Genomic DNA, 17,130 nt, shown 5'->3' with positions numbered 1-17,130 from the left:
TCTACCGTTACACAACCACGGTTTAAAGATTTTGATCGTCAGTGGCAAAGACATTTGAACCGAGACTTTAGTTTAACCGTTTTTTCTCATAATTTCAATCTTTAAATGTTAATTCAAAAATATTAAAATATAAAGGATAAGATTAAAAATATTTAAATTGAACAAATATCCCATAAATGAAAATGCCACGTCATAGACATGTGTACTGCTACATATTAGTACGTAATGTTGTTGGTCCGAATTCTGTCCATTTTATTTACACATAAGAAACTTTAAAATTAATGAAGAAAAAAAAAAGTAAATCCACGTGTGTAAATCATTTCACAAATGTTGAAAGGGGGGAGTTACGTCCCCGGCTCATAAATTCTATAAAAATATGGGGTCCTCCTGTAATTAATGTGAAACTTTTGGGCTCATTTGCAACTTTTAAATAAAATCCCTTCTCACGTTTTAATTTTCAAATTTTCAATCTACCGTCCACTCTCCTACATACATAGGGTGAAAACATAAACAACATGAAAAATAAAGACTAAAATGAAATAAATAAACTATCAAACTATCAATCGAACGATAGATCGGGTTAAGATATTATATATCTATTCTAATCGTTAGTCATCCGACAATACTCTACATCTTCATATTGGTGAAAGTAAAAAAGTAATTTCGGTAAATTTTCACGTTTCTTAATTCTAGACAAATTTATAACCATGTAACAGCATAAACATACTGTTAGTAGATATTGTTTGTTTTAGTATGTTATGTATCGCCGTCAGTCTCGCAGTTTTAAAATGCATTTACTAGAGAGAGGTTTATACACTCTTATAAGAAATGTTTGGTTCCTCTCTTCAACCGATGTGGGATCTCACAATCCGCCCCCTTAGGGCACAAGCATGACCATGACACCCAGCATCTTCGCTTGCACACTGTCCATTGTCTAGCTCTGATACCATTCATAACAGTCCAAACCCACTACAGATATTGTCCGTTTTGGCTTGTTACGTATCGTTATCAGCCTCACGGTTTTAAAACGCGTTTACTAAATAGAGATTTCTACACCCTTATAAGGAATGCTTCGTTCCCATCTCCAAAAGATGTGGGATCTCACAATCTATCCCCCTAGGGCCAGCATCCTTAGTGTCTGACTCCGATACCATTTGTAATAGTGCAAACCCACTGCAACTTTGGTTCGTTATTTATTACCGTCAACCTGATGATTTTCAGTTAATTGTAAGACTATTTTGATAATTTGAAAGTCAAGTACAAGAAGGAAATCATCTCTTAGTCAAAAGCTTTGAACACACACACCACACCACACACACACACACACGTTTTGTGTAATAAAGACCAATCATGTTGGGAAAAAGAAACAAGACAACTTAACAACACTTCATTGTTTTCGTGTTGATCTCTTATTAGTATGTCGTGGTCTTTTTGCATTTCGACAAACCCCATCACATCTTGTTATCTTCATTTTCAGCAAACAAATATGTAATTATTTTTCCTTACAAAATTTGCCTCATAACATTGTGACAACAAGATTTTATTGTCTGTCACGTCTCATTCCGTTTCGAGGGTTCTTTCATCTATTTACACATGAAAAAAGAGAAATTAAAAATAAAAAATCTCGAGACCATTTCATAACCTCATCAAAGTTTCGTTTAAAAGATAAAATATGTATTAATTACCAATGGTTAAAAAACACATTTGAATTTTAACCAAATTTTAAAAATGAAAACATATATATTTATTGATCCAAACTTTGACTTGTTTTATTTAACACGTGTTTTTTGTTGGCTTATTGGCCCTTGATCTCACATTAATTAATTTCAATGAATTAATTATTGATGTTTTGATGATAACAAACCTACTTTTAATTATTAACTATTTTCAGTTTTTTGAACTGTCCACAGTATAAGGTCGGGAATAACGATTACAACAACTTTTCAATTACTCAAATCAGAGCTAAAACGAAGAAATTAGAGTCGAGACAACATACCCGACGTGATGATGTGGCAACAAAATCAAAATGATGGACAAATCAAAATATATCAAAGTATGACATTTATAATATTGGAAGAGTAACACATGGTGGAGTTTTTCTTATTATTACATTTCTAAATAAAATTATTTTTACAAATATAAATTTGAATATAACCGTTACTCACATCGAATTTTATTATTACTATATTATATTATTATATTATTATATTTTAAAATTTTGGTAGTTACTCACATCATTTTTATTATTATTATATTATTATATTTATAATAAATTTTGAATTACATTTTACCGTTACTCACATAACTTTTTATTATTATTATATTATATTACTATTATATTAAAATTTTGAAATAAATGAATTTAGAAAATTTTCTTACTTAATTACTTTTAATCTCCACCTTCCATTATTCCTAACACAATCCAATGGTCAATATTCAATCCTACATTTTGCCACTTTTCTCCTCTATATAAACTCATCTTCCCCACATTTTTAAAAGACACAACTTACATACATTCTTCAATCCTCATTTGTTCAAAGTCTCCATTGTTTATTGCTCTCTCCAAGCTTACAAGTTTATTTCTTTTCATCTTATTCTTGAGAGGGATTATTATTATATTGTGAGGAAATAGTTGTCAGTATCCCAAATTGTAAATCTACTCTTTGAGAGAGTTGTGGTGTGTTATTATCAAACTCAAATACTTGTATCGGTTTGATCCTGCGTCGTTGAAAGGATTGAGTTTGCTCTTGAACTCGTAAAAAGAGCGGTGTACCGGTTTGGCTCTGATCCGTGGAAAGAGTCGGAAAAGTTCTTTATTCAAATTCCCAAGAGGCGCTTGGGGAGTGGAGTAGGTCGAGTTTGACCGAACCACTATAAAACTACGGTGTCATTTTCTCTAACTCTTTCCTATTTAATTTCAAGATTATTATTATGTTTATTGCATGTTCTACTTGATTATTGTTTTGACTTGAATTATTTTGTTTTAGTAATTATCATCTTCTACTTATTTGTAAAAAGTTTTATCATTAGAAAAATTAATCAAGTTTAAACACTTTTATCGTTAAAACCCTATTCACCCCCCCTCTAGGGTTGCCATACCGATCCAACAATTGGTATCAGAGCAGGTTGCTCCTATAGATTTTTTATCTAAACTTTATTGTTCGAGCTTATGGCAAACCTACGTGTTAAAAATGGTTTTAGTGAAGGACAATCAACTTCTAGGCCACCTTATTTTGATGGAACAAATTATACATGTTGGAAAGCTAGGATGAAAATTTATTTGCAATCCGTTGATTATCAATTGTGGTTAAATGTTAGTAATGGTCCTTACATTCCAATAAAAATTGTTAATAATATTGAGGTGCCTAAATTAGAAAATGAATTTGATGAGCATGATATGAAAAAATGTTCTTTGAATGCTAGTGCTATCAATTGTCTGTATTGTGCCTTAAGTAATGATGAATTTAATAGAGTATGTATGTGTTCTTCGGCATATGAAATTTGGAAAACTCTTGAAGTAACTCATGAGGGAACCAATCAAGTTAAAGAAACAAAAATTAGCATGTTAGTTCATAATTATGAACTATTTAAAATGGAGGAAAATGAACCTATTGGTGATATGTTTACTAGATTTACTAATATTTTAAATGCTTTGAAAAATCTTGGAAAAGTATATTCTACCTCCGAAAATGTAAGAAAAATTCTTAGGTCTCTGCCTAAAAGTTGGGAGGCAAAAGTGACGGCGATTCAAGAAGCAAAGGATCTCACAAAGCTTCCTTTGGATGAACTCGTTGGTTCTCTCATGACACATGAGATTACCATGAACGGGCACATGGAAGAAGAATCCAAAAAGAAGAAAAGTATAGCCCTAAAATCCATCAAAGTTGACTCTGAAGATGAGGACGTCCTTGATGAAGATGATGTCGCCTACTTCACACGTAAGTATAAAAATTTTATTAAAAGGAAGAAACAATTAAAAAAACATTTCACAAATCAAAAAGAGTCAAAAGGTGAAAAGAGCAAAAACGATGAGGTAATATGTTATGAATGTAAAAAGCCGGGTCATATAAGAACGGATTGTCCTCTCCTCAAATCATCTAAGAAATCCAAGAAGAAAGCAATGAAGGCTACTTGGGATGATAGTGATGAAAGTGCAAGTGGAAGTGATGAAGAAGTTGCAAATTTTTGCTTCATGGCTCATAGTGACAAAGAGGATGAACAAGAAGATGAACAAGAAGATGAGGTAACTCTTGAATCTCTTTCTTATCATGAATTATTTAAACTTGTTGATGAGATGACAATTGATTTAGAAAAACTTAGTTCAAAGTATGTTGTGCTTAAAAAGAAATATAAGACTTCAATTATTGAAAATAAGTCTTTGCTAAATGAAATTTCTTGCTTGAAGGAGAAGGATCATAATATTGTTAAAATTGATGTACCTTGTGAAAAGCATGTATTTGATTGTGATGAGAAAAATGCATTAATTGATAAAGTCAAGACTCTTGAGCATGATTGTGGTGAAAAAGATAAATTAATTAAATTGCTCAAAGAGAATGAATCAAATAATTTGCAAGAACTTGGTAGGGCTAAGGAATCTATTAAAATGTTAACAATAGGTGCTCAAAAATTAGATAAAATACTTGAAGGAGGTAAGTCATATGGTGATAAAAGAGGATTAGGCTATATTGATGAATGTTCTACACCTTCAAGTTCTAAAACAATCTTTGTTAAAGCATCCCCTATCTTGCCTAAATCTAACACATGTAAATTTGTATCTAAGTATGATAAATCTAGATTTGTGCCTATATGTCATTATTGTGGTATTGAAGGTCATATTAGACCTAAGTGCTTTAAATTGAAAAATTCTCAAAATATTCATTTAGGAAGAAAAGTTTCTCAAAATACAAAGTTTAACAATGTTTTAGAAAATAATTTTTCGAATAAAAATAGAATACACAAATTTAGTCCAAGAAATAAATTCTTGCATAATGTCGTTTGTTTCTCGTGTGGTAAGTTTGGACATAAAGATTATTCTTGTTACTTATCTAAATACAATGTCTTTAATATGAATGCAAATATGAAATGGATTCCTAAATTTGTGAATACTAACTTTCTAGGACCCAAACAAGTATGGGTACCAAAAGGTCAATTTTGAATATCTTTGTTTTTAGGTTTGTTTGAAAGCCTCCAAGAAAAATAAGTGGTACTTGGATAGTGGTTGCTCAAGACACATGACGGGTAATCCATCCAAGTTTGTCAATCTTTCCAAGAAGGATGGTGGCTTAGTAACCTTTGGTGATAACAAGAAGGGTAAAATAATTGGTAAGGGTACTATAGGTAATGACTCTTGTACTCTCATTAAAAATGTATTGTTAGTTGATGGTTTAAAGCATGACTTACTTAGCATTAGTCAATTATGTGATAAAGGTTTTAGAGTTGTATTTGATAAGAATAATTGCATAATTGAAAATGCTAGTGATAGAAAAGTTTTGTTTGTAGGAAATAGAGACGATAATGTGTATACTATTGATTTGAATGATTGTCCTACAAATGATAAATGTCTTTCGGTTTTGCTTGATAACTCTTGGCTATGGCATAGAAGACTAGGACATGCTAGTATGTACTTGATTTCAAATATTTCAAAAAATTCATTAGTGAGAGGTCTCCCTCAACTTAAATTTGAAAAAGATAAAATTTGTGACGCTTGTCAAATGGGTAAGCAAACTAAGTCTTCTTTCAAATCTAAAAATATGATTTCTACTACTAGACCTCTTCAACTACTCCATATAGACTTATTTGGCCCTTCTAAAATAGCTAGTTATGGAGGAAATTATTATGCTTTTGTGATAGTGGATGATTTTTCAAGATTTACTTGGGTTTTGATGATAAAACATAAGAATGATGTTTTGAAAAGATTTGCTAGTTTTGTAAAAAGAGTTCAAAATGAAAAAGGGTTTTTAATTACTAAAATTAGGAGTGACCATGGGGGAGAATTTAACAGTGTTGCCTTTGAAAAATTTTGTGAAGATAATGGTTTTTCTCATGACTTCTCCTCTCCAAGGACTCCTCAACAAAACGGTGTGGTTGAAAGGAAAAATCGTACTTTACAAGAATTTGCTAGATCAATGTTAAATGAGTATGATTTACCTAAATATTTTTGGGCGGAAGCCGTTAATACCGCTTGTTATATTTTAAATAGAGTTTTAATTAGACCTTCATTAAATAAAACTCCTTATGAACTCTGGCATAACAAAATTCCAAATGTTGGGTATTTCAAAGTTTTTGGTTGTAAATGTTTTATTTTGAACAACAAAGAAAAGCTTGGAAAGTTTGATTCAAAAACGGATATTGGTATTTTTCTTGGCTATTCATCTACTAGTAAAGCTTATAGAATTTTCAATAAGAGAACTTTAGTTATTGAAGAATCTATGCATGTGGTATTTGATGAATCTTGCAATAATATTTCTAATGAGTCTATTTGTAGTGATGATTTAGAAAGAAATTTTGGAGATTTACTCGTTAGTGACAACGGCAAAGAAATTGTTACGAGTAAAGAAGAGATGAGCTTAAAGGAAGAAGGTTCTTCATCAATGCCAAAAGAATGGAGGTATGCCTTGTCTCATCCCAAGGACTTGATTCTTGGTGATCTCGAACAAGGTGTGAAAACTCGCTCTTCTATTAATTTATTTAATAATCTTGCTTTTGTTTCTCAAATTGAACCAAAAAGTCTTAAGGATGCCGAAAATGATGAGTTTTGGATTTTAGCCATGCAAGAAGAGCTAAATCAATTTGAAAGGAACAAAGTTTGGGAATTAGTCCATAGGCCATCTAATACTTCTATTATTGGAACCAAATGGGTTTTTAGAAATAAAATGGATGAAAATGGGAATATCATTAGAAATAAAGCTAGGCTTGTAGCTCAAGGTTATTGTCAAGAGGAAGGCATAGATTATGAAGAAACTTTTGCACCCGTTGCTAGATTAGAAGCTATTAGAATGTTACTTGCTTTTGCTTCTTACAAAAATTTTGTATTATATCAAATGGATGTGAAAAGTGCATTTTTGAATGGTTATATTATGGAGGAAGTTTATGTAGAACAACCTCCCGGATTTGAAAATGTAGAATTTCCTCATCATGTCTATAAGTTGAAAAAGGCTCTTTATGGCTTAAAACAAGCTCCAAGAGCTTGGTATGATAGACTTAGTAATTTTCTTATTGGGAATGATTTTAAAATGGGCAAACTCGACACTACACTCTTTATTAAGATTAAAGAAAACGATATGCTATTAGTGCAAATATATGTGGATGATATCATATTTGGTTCTACTAATCCTTCTTTATGTGAAGAATTTTCTAAATGTATGCATAGTGAGTTTGAGATGAGTATGATGGGAGAACTCAGTTTCTTTCTTGGACTTCAAATCAAACAACTCAAGAATGGTATCTTCATCAATCAAGAGAAATACACTAAAGATTTGCTCAAAAGATTCAAGTTCAATGGAGGTAAGATTGCAAGAACTCCCATGAGCACATCCACTAAGCTTGACAAGGATGAAAAAGGTAAAAGTGTGGATATTAAAGCTTATCGAGGTATGATTGGATCTTTACTTTACTTGACCGCTAGTAGACCCGATATTATGTTTAGTGTATGTCTTTGTGCTAGATTTCAATCTTGTCCTAAGGAATCTCATTTACATGCCGTTAAGAGAATATTTAAATATTTGCTTGGAACTATTGATCTAGGATTGTGGTATCCTAGAAATGTTGAATTTAAATTGGTAGGATATTCTGATGCGGATTTTGCCGGAAGCTTACTTGATCGTAAAAGTACTAGTGGAACTTGTCAATTTCTTGGTAGTTCCTTAGTTTCTTGGTTTAGTAAAAAGCAAAATTCGGTTGCCTTATCTACTACCGAAGCGGAATATATTGCGGTTGCTAGTTGCTGTGCTCAAATTCTTTGGATGAAACAAACTCTTTGTGATTTTGGATTAAAGTTTCATAGTGTGCCTATATTTTGTGATAATACAAGTGCTATTAATTTAACTAAAAATCCTATTCATCATTCTAGAACTAAACATATTGACATTAGACATCATTTTATTAGAGAGCATGTGCAAAATGGACATATTATTCTTGATTTTGTAAACTCTAATAATCAACTGGCCGATATTTTCACCAAGCCATTAAATGAAGAAATTTTTTGCAAAAATAGGCTTGAGCTTGGTATTATTCGTTGTGATATATCTTGAATTTTATAATTTTTGAATGCATGTTTTTAGGGGGAGCCATTATGTCATTATTAAATGCATTCTCTTTCAATTGTTCATTTTGATGATTACAAAGGGGGAGAAAATTAAGAAAAATATGTTCTAAATTTGTTATTTTATAATTTATGAATCATTTACTTGGTGTTTCATAATTTCTTGAGGCATTAATATAAGGGAGAATATGCTCTTGAGTGAAATTTATGATAATATATTAGTATGTAGTGATATTATTACATGGATGTTGTATTATTGGTTTTTATGAATTTTTCTTTAAATGATTTGTCATCATCAAAAAGGGGGATATTGTTGGCTTATTGGCCCTTGATCTCACATTAATTAATTTCAATGAATTAATTATTGATGTTTTGATGATAACAAACCTACTTTTAATTATTAACTATTTTCAGTTTTTTGAACTGTCCACAGTATAAGGTCGGGAATAACGATTACAACAACTTTTCAATTACTCAAATCAGAGCTAAAACGAAGAAATTAGAGTCGAGACAACATACCCGACGTGATGATGTGGCAACAAAATCAAAATGATGGACAAATCAAAATATATCAAAGTATGACATTTATAATATTGGAAGAGTAACACATGGTGGAGTTTTTCTTATTATTACATTTCTAAATAAAATTATTTTTACAAATATAAATTTGAATATAACCGTTACTCACATCGAATTTTATTATTACTATATTATATTATTATATTATTATATTTTAAAATTTTGGTAGTTACTCACATCATTTTTATTATTATTATATTATTATATTTATAATAAATTTTGAATTACATTTTACCGTTACTCACATAACTTTTTATTATTATTATATTATATTACTATTATATTAAAATTTTGAAATAAATGAATTTAGAAAATTTTCTTACTTAATTACTTTTAATCTCCACCTTCCATTATTCCTAACACAATCCAATGGTCAATATTCAATCCTACATTTTGCCACTTTTCTCCTCTATATAAACTCATCTTCCCCACATTTTTAAAAGACACAACTTACATACATTCTTCAATCCTCATTTGTTCAAAGTCTCCATTGTTTATTGCTCTCTCCAAGCTTACAAGTTTATTTCTTTTCATCTTATTCTTGAGAGGGATTATTATTATATTGTGAGGAAATAGTTGTCAGTATCCCAAATTGTAAATCTACTCTTTGAGAGAGTTGTGGTGTGTTATTATCAAACTCAAATACTTGTATCGGTTTGATCCTGCGTCGTTGAAAGGATTGAGTTTGCTCTTGAACTCGTAAAAAGAGCGGTGTACCGGTTTGGCTCTGATCCGTGGAAAGAGTCGGAAAAGTTCTTTATTCAAATTCCCAAGAGGCGCTTGGGGAGTGGAGTAGGTCGAGTTTGACCGAACCACTATAAAACTACGGTGTCATTTTCTCTAACTCTTTCCTATTTAATTTCAAGATTATTATTATGTTTATTGCATGTTCTACTTGATTATTGTTTTGACTTGAATTATTTTGCTTTAGTAATTATCATCTTCTACTTATTTGTAAAAAGTTTTATCATTAGAAAAATTAATCAAGTTTAAACACTTTTATCGTTAAAACCCTATTCACCCCCCCTCTAGGGTTGCCATACCGATCCAACATTTTTAAAGATAATCGATAAAAGAACAAAAAAAATAGATGTCGAGCCACTTGCATTTTAAATTTAATTTTTTAAAATAAAAAACTAAATAATTATCGAAAATAAAGTTTATAAATATTTAATACTCCTGATTTTTCTTTTCTTTGCCACTCTCTTAATATTTTCAAAATAAAAATATATATTTTTATTAATTTTTTTCTAGAATTGGGGAAAAATAAAAATTAATGAAAAGAAATTAATTTTTAATTTTTAATTTTTGGTATATAAATAAACAACTACGTTTGGTAACCCATCCACATTTATGTTTTTAAAAATGAAAAACGTTTTTTTTTCTTTATTAATATAGAAAATCTAAAAATAAAGATATTTGGATTTTAAACCTTTTTTTTAAAAAAAAAACCGGACATTGAACCGGGTTGCGTAGTTGTGGTTGGTAGGGGAAGTAAACATTCAACATTTATTTGATTTATTTTGATTTTATCTCAACCTTTATCTTTATTTTATTTTATATCATAATTTTAATATTTTCTTAATTTTATTCAAATAAATTATATTATATTCATCCACATTTCTTTTATTAAATTAATAAAAATACCTAAGAACTTTTAAGAAAAATTCAAAAATATTCCATAATTTTAACATCCTTAAATTTGTTAAAAAAATATATTTTTAAAAAGTTAAAATATATATATATTCTCTCGTGATAACTTATGAGGTGCAAATAGACAATTTCCATTCATATATTGACAGTAAGAATTCTCTAACGCAATTTTTTTTTATAATAAAAATGTAAATACTACCGTTAAAATTTCATGTGTATTTTCTAAACTATTTTGAATTTTTTTAAAAGCGGAAGGATATTAATGAAACAAAATGCTAATAATTTTGGGTATCAATTAATTTTTTTTATTTAAAATATATTAAACACAAAATTAAAAGTTGAGACATTTTTAAAAATTTGGAACATTACGAGACGACGACTAATAAAAATAATAATAAAAAATAAAAAAATTATGCATGTGATATTAAAAAAGCAGCAAAGGGGACAAGAGGTAAGTAGGATGAAATGTCACATTTTTTTGGCCTGGAAATGTGTGAGGCTTTATGTGGAAAGTACTCCAAAAGTGGAAAAAGGAAACAACATTGGACGGCTGATGGCTGAGGATAATGGACGGTCGAGGATGTTCGAATGTTCAAGGAAGCTGTCTGGTTTGTTGTTTTTTTTTTTTTTTTTTTCCAATTTATTTTATTAAGTTGGATAAAAGGATCATCTTTTTGCCTTTTTGGATACACACACACACACACTCACTCACTCCAATCTCAAACCGTGTTGGCTTTCAAACCCTAATCCAAAACCTCATCCATCCATGTATCCCACATGTCACTCTATTAATATTTCCTCTCGATTTCTTTATTTTTTTTGATATCAGTGATCGGAAGAATTCTTGTTTAAACCGAGAATAAATGAGGAAGTGCTGATAAAATTTTTTACGTAGTTAAATAGATTCCTCGTTTCTGTCTCTAACCTTATTGTTTGCCTCGTGACCTTTAAAAATTTTCATTAACACTTTTGTCGTTGAAAATACTTTAACCTTCAACCAACGATATATAAATCCACAATGGAATATTAGATCATTTTTTGTCGCCCCCATGAGATGTAAACAGTACAAAGTTAAAATTGTAACAGTTCAAGCTCATTGTTAGTAGATATTGTCTGTTTTGGTTTGTTACGTACTACCGTCAGCCTCATGGTTTTCAAATGCGTCTATTAGGGTGATGTTTTCATACCCTTATAAGGAATGTTTTGTTCTCCTCTCAAATCAATATGAGATCTCACAATTCATCCTCATTGAGAGCCCAACGTCCTTGTTGACACACCGCCTAGCTCATGTCTAGAATTTGAAATCTATATTTAACACCTGGTGATTGCAACATTCCTGTATGACATGGTCACATTACTTACTCCTTACTTTTAAAATTGAAGACTATCTTCACAAACTAACCTGGAGTTTTCCCGCATGATTTGTCTTCACTCATATGCATTTTAGGAAAATTCCGAGAAGGTAACCCAACACAGAATTGCTCAAAACAAAGCACACTTAACTATGAAGTTTCTTAGTCATTTTATCCTCGAGATCCCTCTCATTCAAATGTGGTCTTGGTTCATTCATACACACCTTTTTTGTTCGGATGTCACATTTTACAAATCCACCGAACATGCTCGGACTGTAATAATCTCATAAACTTTAATTTTATAATTTAATTATTTATCTAATTATTTCGAAAATGTATGGCTATGGTTGTTTTAATTTTCTTTGGTCTTTTGAGAGAATTTGACAACAGATTAAGTATGTGGTGAACAACTGTCTTTAAAAGTCAACTTTTAACAAAAGTCAACTAAAAGAGATTTAATTTTTTTAAAAATATCGTCTTTTTAATTCGTTAATTTTTCTAAGGGTTAATATTTTAACAACTTAATAAACATTATCGTTTTTACACCATAATAGATATCTTATCTAGTCAGCTATTCCTATATAGTTACTAGACGATTTTTTTAGTTCGATCTTTGACATAATAATTTTAATATTTTATCTACCGAACCGTATTTAAAGTATAACAACTTAGACTTACCGCTAGTAGATATTGTTTGTTTTAGCCCGTTACGTATCGTCGTCAACCTCACAATTTTAGACTAAAATAGACAATAACTACTATAAACAGGTTCGGGCAGTTTCATAAATTAACAATTATTGTTCGAGGACGGGAGAAATTTATTATAATGGTCAAGATTTTGGTTGTTCCAAATGACATTCTTTCATGTACCAAATTCTCAATAAAAGATGTGAAACACGACATTTAAATATTGAAAATTGAAATTTGATTGTTGTGTGTTATTTTCTTTTAGCTTGCATTAAATTCAACTTTTAAAATTTGTGTGAAGTTTGACTAGTCAAAGAATATTACCAATTTATCTATTATATATTATACACACAAATAATTTTCCAGCTAAATTCAAAAAATATCCTTAATTAAAAAAAAAAACATTTCAAAACGACCCATTTAAGTAAACAATTAAAATTTGAGATAATATTGAGACTTGGAGAACAGTGTGATAATGACTTAGAACGGATGATGATCTAAATTTTCGTTTTAAATCACCCCCACACGGATCTAGATCTCAATTTCTATTCAAAATATTAAAGGGTTTCTTGTGCAATAATAGTTTTGATCTATACAAGAAGTTGATAGACGTTGCATTGCTCAAGACCGCCGAAATCCTCACAAATATATAGCATATGGTCGTTGAAGATCATTAAAGTTAGATTCGCGTCATCTTAACTATTCAAAAGAAAAACATGAAATTATTTGAAATTATCATCACTAATGATTAGAAGAAGAAGAAGAAGAACCTAACAATAGAAGGGCTGCCTTGGTTCTTAACCTAACTTTGGCACTAAGAACCCTAAAAAGCACACAAAAACAAAGAGAACCCTCTTCAAAGTTGAGCTAATAAGGCTTTTTAAACAATTGACAAGTTGAAAGGCTAAGTTATTAGGGTTTAGGGAATATAAAATATAAGAGGCAAAGACTTGGAGGGGTCTAGGTTCAATGAAAAAGTAGACCAAAATGAGTTCAATTAAGGTACCAAAGGGTTAAAAAAATGGAGACTTTTGGTTATATTATGTGGACAAAGTATAGCATCAAATTCTAAACCAATAATCTTTCTTCAATTTCACCTAAATCTTTACTTTTTTTTTTTTGTTCTTTCTCTCACTTTGATTCCTACTTTTCCTCTCGTGTTCTCGATCTCTCAATCTGCCTCTCTTGTATGTTTTTGTAGTTGCCCATCAAACCCTAACTCGAAGAGATTGGTAAGGTGATACGAGAATTGTTGAGTTCAAAGTAGATTTAAAAAATAACTTTATTTTGTAGCTCAGTCGGTATAGGTATTCATTTAGGAGTAGCTTAGTTGGATGAGAATAAACATAACTCGTGTAACACAAAAATTCGTTTAATTTACTAAGTACCATGTTCTTAGATATCTTATTCTCAGATATTTTAAATAAAACTTTCGGACTTGATGTGAGTTCAGAAAGCCGAGAGAATAATTTTTTTAAATTACAAATTACAAAGTATACAATATCTACTAATGGTGAGCTTGAACTGTTATAAGGGTCATCACATATCAACATCTGATGGGCCCAACATTCTCATACGACTTGGACAACTTACGGGAGGTCAGATATAAAATTATCCGTTAAATATGAAAATGAAATATGAAGTTTTGTGTGTGTATTTGAGGGTGGGTGCAAAAAGCAAATGAATGAAGGTGAAGAGTATTGGTCAAAGAACAGCAACCAAGAGGAATTAAATGGGTGAGATTGTGTATGAAAATGAATAGTGTAAATTGTTCTAAAAGATGGAGATGACCCACATGCATCATCATATTAGGTAATAAACTCTTATAATAATAATGCCAAAAGCCTTCATCCATAAACACTTTTTCTCTATGTAAAAGCAAAACATTGCGATATATTCACACAAGACTTTATATTGATGGAGGAACGTACCGTCCATAAAAGAGCGTATGAACTCACTTCGCGAGTTCGTATACGTATTTCTTAGGTCTGACTATGGATAACATAGGCTCGTGTTAGTTAAAAACCAACGAAAAAGAAAAAAGTGTGTAAAATGTCATGGTATACGTGCCTAAAGTAACAAATTAGAGTGTGTATAATATCATGGAATGCTTAGAGGTTGCAACAACTCCCTCGTCCTTTGTTTCGGTACCTTCACCTACCGACAAACCAAACATTTGCTCATGAACTTTGCTATATCTTTCTTCATGTTGCACTACAAAAAATGTTGTTTTAGGTATTGATACATTTTCGTACCACCTAGATGCATAGAAACTGGTGCATTATGAGCTTCCATGAGTATTTCATACCTCAACTCATCAACGTGCTTAACAAAGAAGTTCGTTGTCTTTGAATCGACATAATTTATCAAGTATTTGTCACACGACTTTCACTAGTTAACCTATAAGTTATTTCGTAACATTGTCTTCTAAATAAGAAGCCACCTCTCATCGTCCATTGGGGAAGTGTTTTGGGGGGCCAGTGTCATAGTCATGCTCGTCCAGGATGTGCGTCTGTGGCTGCATGCCCATGCCACGCCAAACTCTTTATTTGATTTCATGTTGTATTTGTCTTACTATTGCATTTTCGGTTTGTATAACTATTCAACGAAATCATGTCTACGTCTGCCAAACCTAAATCACCCCAAAATATATTATAAGGAGATGCTACCAATCGTTAACTCTTCCCACCTAGATTTTGTATGACCATTGGGCAAAATCATGTCTTTGTTTGTCAACCCTGAATCGGCTCCAAATGTATTTTAGGGAGATGCGACTAGTTGTCAATTTCTCCTATCTGAGTTATATGATACTTAAGGTGTGATGTTTCTTTCTTTGCTTATAACCATACAACTTCTCTGTTTCTTTCAAACATTTTTAAAAATCTCTCTACCCCATTGTCTAAAACCTTTTTCTTAAACCGGAGTCAGAGGCTTGAGCATAAATTGCTTAGCCGAAAGCAACGCGAAACCAAATTAGCTTGACTCACTCGATATTGGGAGTGAGCGTCGCATAATCACAAAAATTTGACACCCAGTATACTTCATTCGAATAATTTTTACTTTGCTCGATAAGAAACCCCATCTCACTTTATCCACATCCCAAACGACCCTACATATTTAGAAGACAACATAGTACTATGGCAGACCATTCCCCACCTTTACAAGTCAGCCGCCAGCACTGTTTAGCTAGCATAGTATGGCAACCCTCCAAATCTTTGAAGCCAAGCCCTGTTTCCTTAGCCGCACACATAACCAACTGTTGTTCTTAGTTGTTGTCCATTTATTTTTCAAATAACCTAGTCGTTTTGTAAAAGTAGAGGCCTCAGTCAAACAGGAGAGATATTCAATTCATTGTATTCTTCTTTTGAGCGGATCTGTCAACTTCTACTAAAGACTAGAAATTTAAACACATTGATTACACTCGTTCTCGTCTTTCACTTCATGAGGCCTGTCCCTGAATGTGGTCAGTATTTCATAATGTTTGCATTTTCGATACTTTTGATTTGATCACCGGGACAAATCCGTTTAAAGTTTGTATTAAAAGTGCAAAATTTATGATTTTAAATAAGAAAAGCACTTTTAAAGCACAATCTTAGTGTTAAAAAAAACATAAAATAAAAGGGAAAGAAAGGATTGGAGGGATATGGATACAATTGAAGTTGTGAAATTTGACTAAAAAGAAAGAAACTTTAGAAGATATCACTAAATCTCAAGCTCCACCGCGTTTGGCAAATGCTACTCACTCATCAAGTGAATTACATGTGCAAATTAAGGAATCCACTTAACTTTTATTTATTAGCACATTTTTTAAAATTATGAGATTAATTAAACCTTAAAAGTTTTTTCGATTTTTGTAAACTGGGTCGGTTTCATCTTGTGAGATCTCACATCGGTTGGAGAGAAAAACGAAACATTATTTACAAAGGTGTGTAAACCTCTCCTTAGTAGACACGTTTTTAAATCGTGAGGCTGATAATGTTACGTAATAAGCTAAAATGAACTATTTATAAGTGATGGGTTTGGACGGGTTTCAATTTTTTATTATGGTTTTTAAAAAAAATTTGAGTTTATACTTGTTTATTATGGTTTTCACCTTTCTTAAAGATAGTCGTAAACTTTGAATCAAATCTCAAAAACAAAAACAAGTTTCCCTTAAAGTAAACACTAACTTTAATGGTTGACTCAAGTCAAGAACTCGGAAAGCTGATGGCTCAACCATACCGTTGCATATCGCACCTTACCACAATATGTCATACACAACATCTCGGAGTGTCTCGAAAACGGCCATTCAAAGAGGATTTATTGAGAGACAAAAGAGAAGACTTTGGAGGTATAACTATGAGAAGTGGAAGGGAAACGATGAGGGGCAACATTGATGTCAAATCATGTTTGAATCCATCTCATTTCATAAATAATTTGTAGATTCAAATTAATTTGTTTATATTATTATGTTTTTAATGTTTCGGTTAAGATATTTTAACTATCGGGAGATGAGATTTTTTACTAAATCTTAACAATTCAATGAATGATACTAGCTTAGCTAGAAGATCTAAAAATTCCTTAGCGAGTAGACAAAAAAAAAAAAAAAAAAAAAAAAAA

This window comes from Cucurbita maxima, unplaced genomic scaffold (assembly GCF_002738345.1).
Source record: "Cucurbita maxima cultivar Rimu unplaced genomic scaffold, Cmax_1.0 Cma_Scf00005, whole genome shotgun sequence".
NCBI classification, from domain to species: Eukaryota; Viridiplantae; Streptophyta; class Magnoliopsida; order Cucurbitales; family Cucurbitaceae; genus Cucurbita; species Cucurbita maxima.
This window is presented reverse-complemented; position numbering follows the sequence as displayed.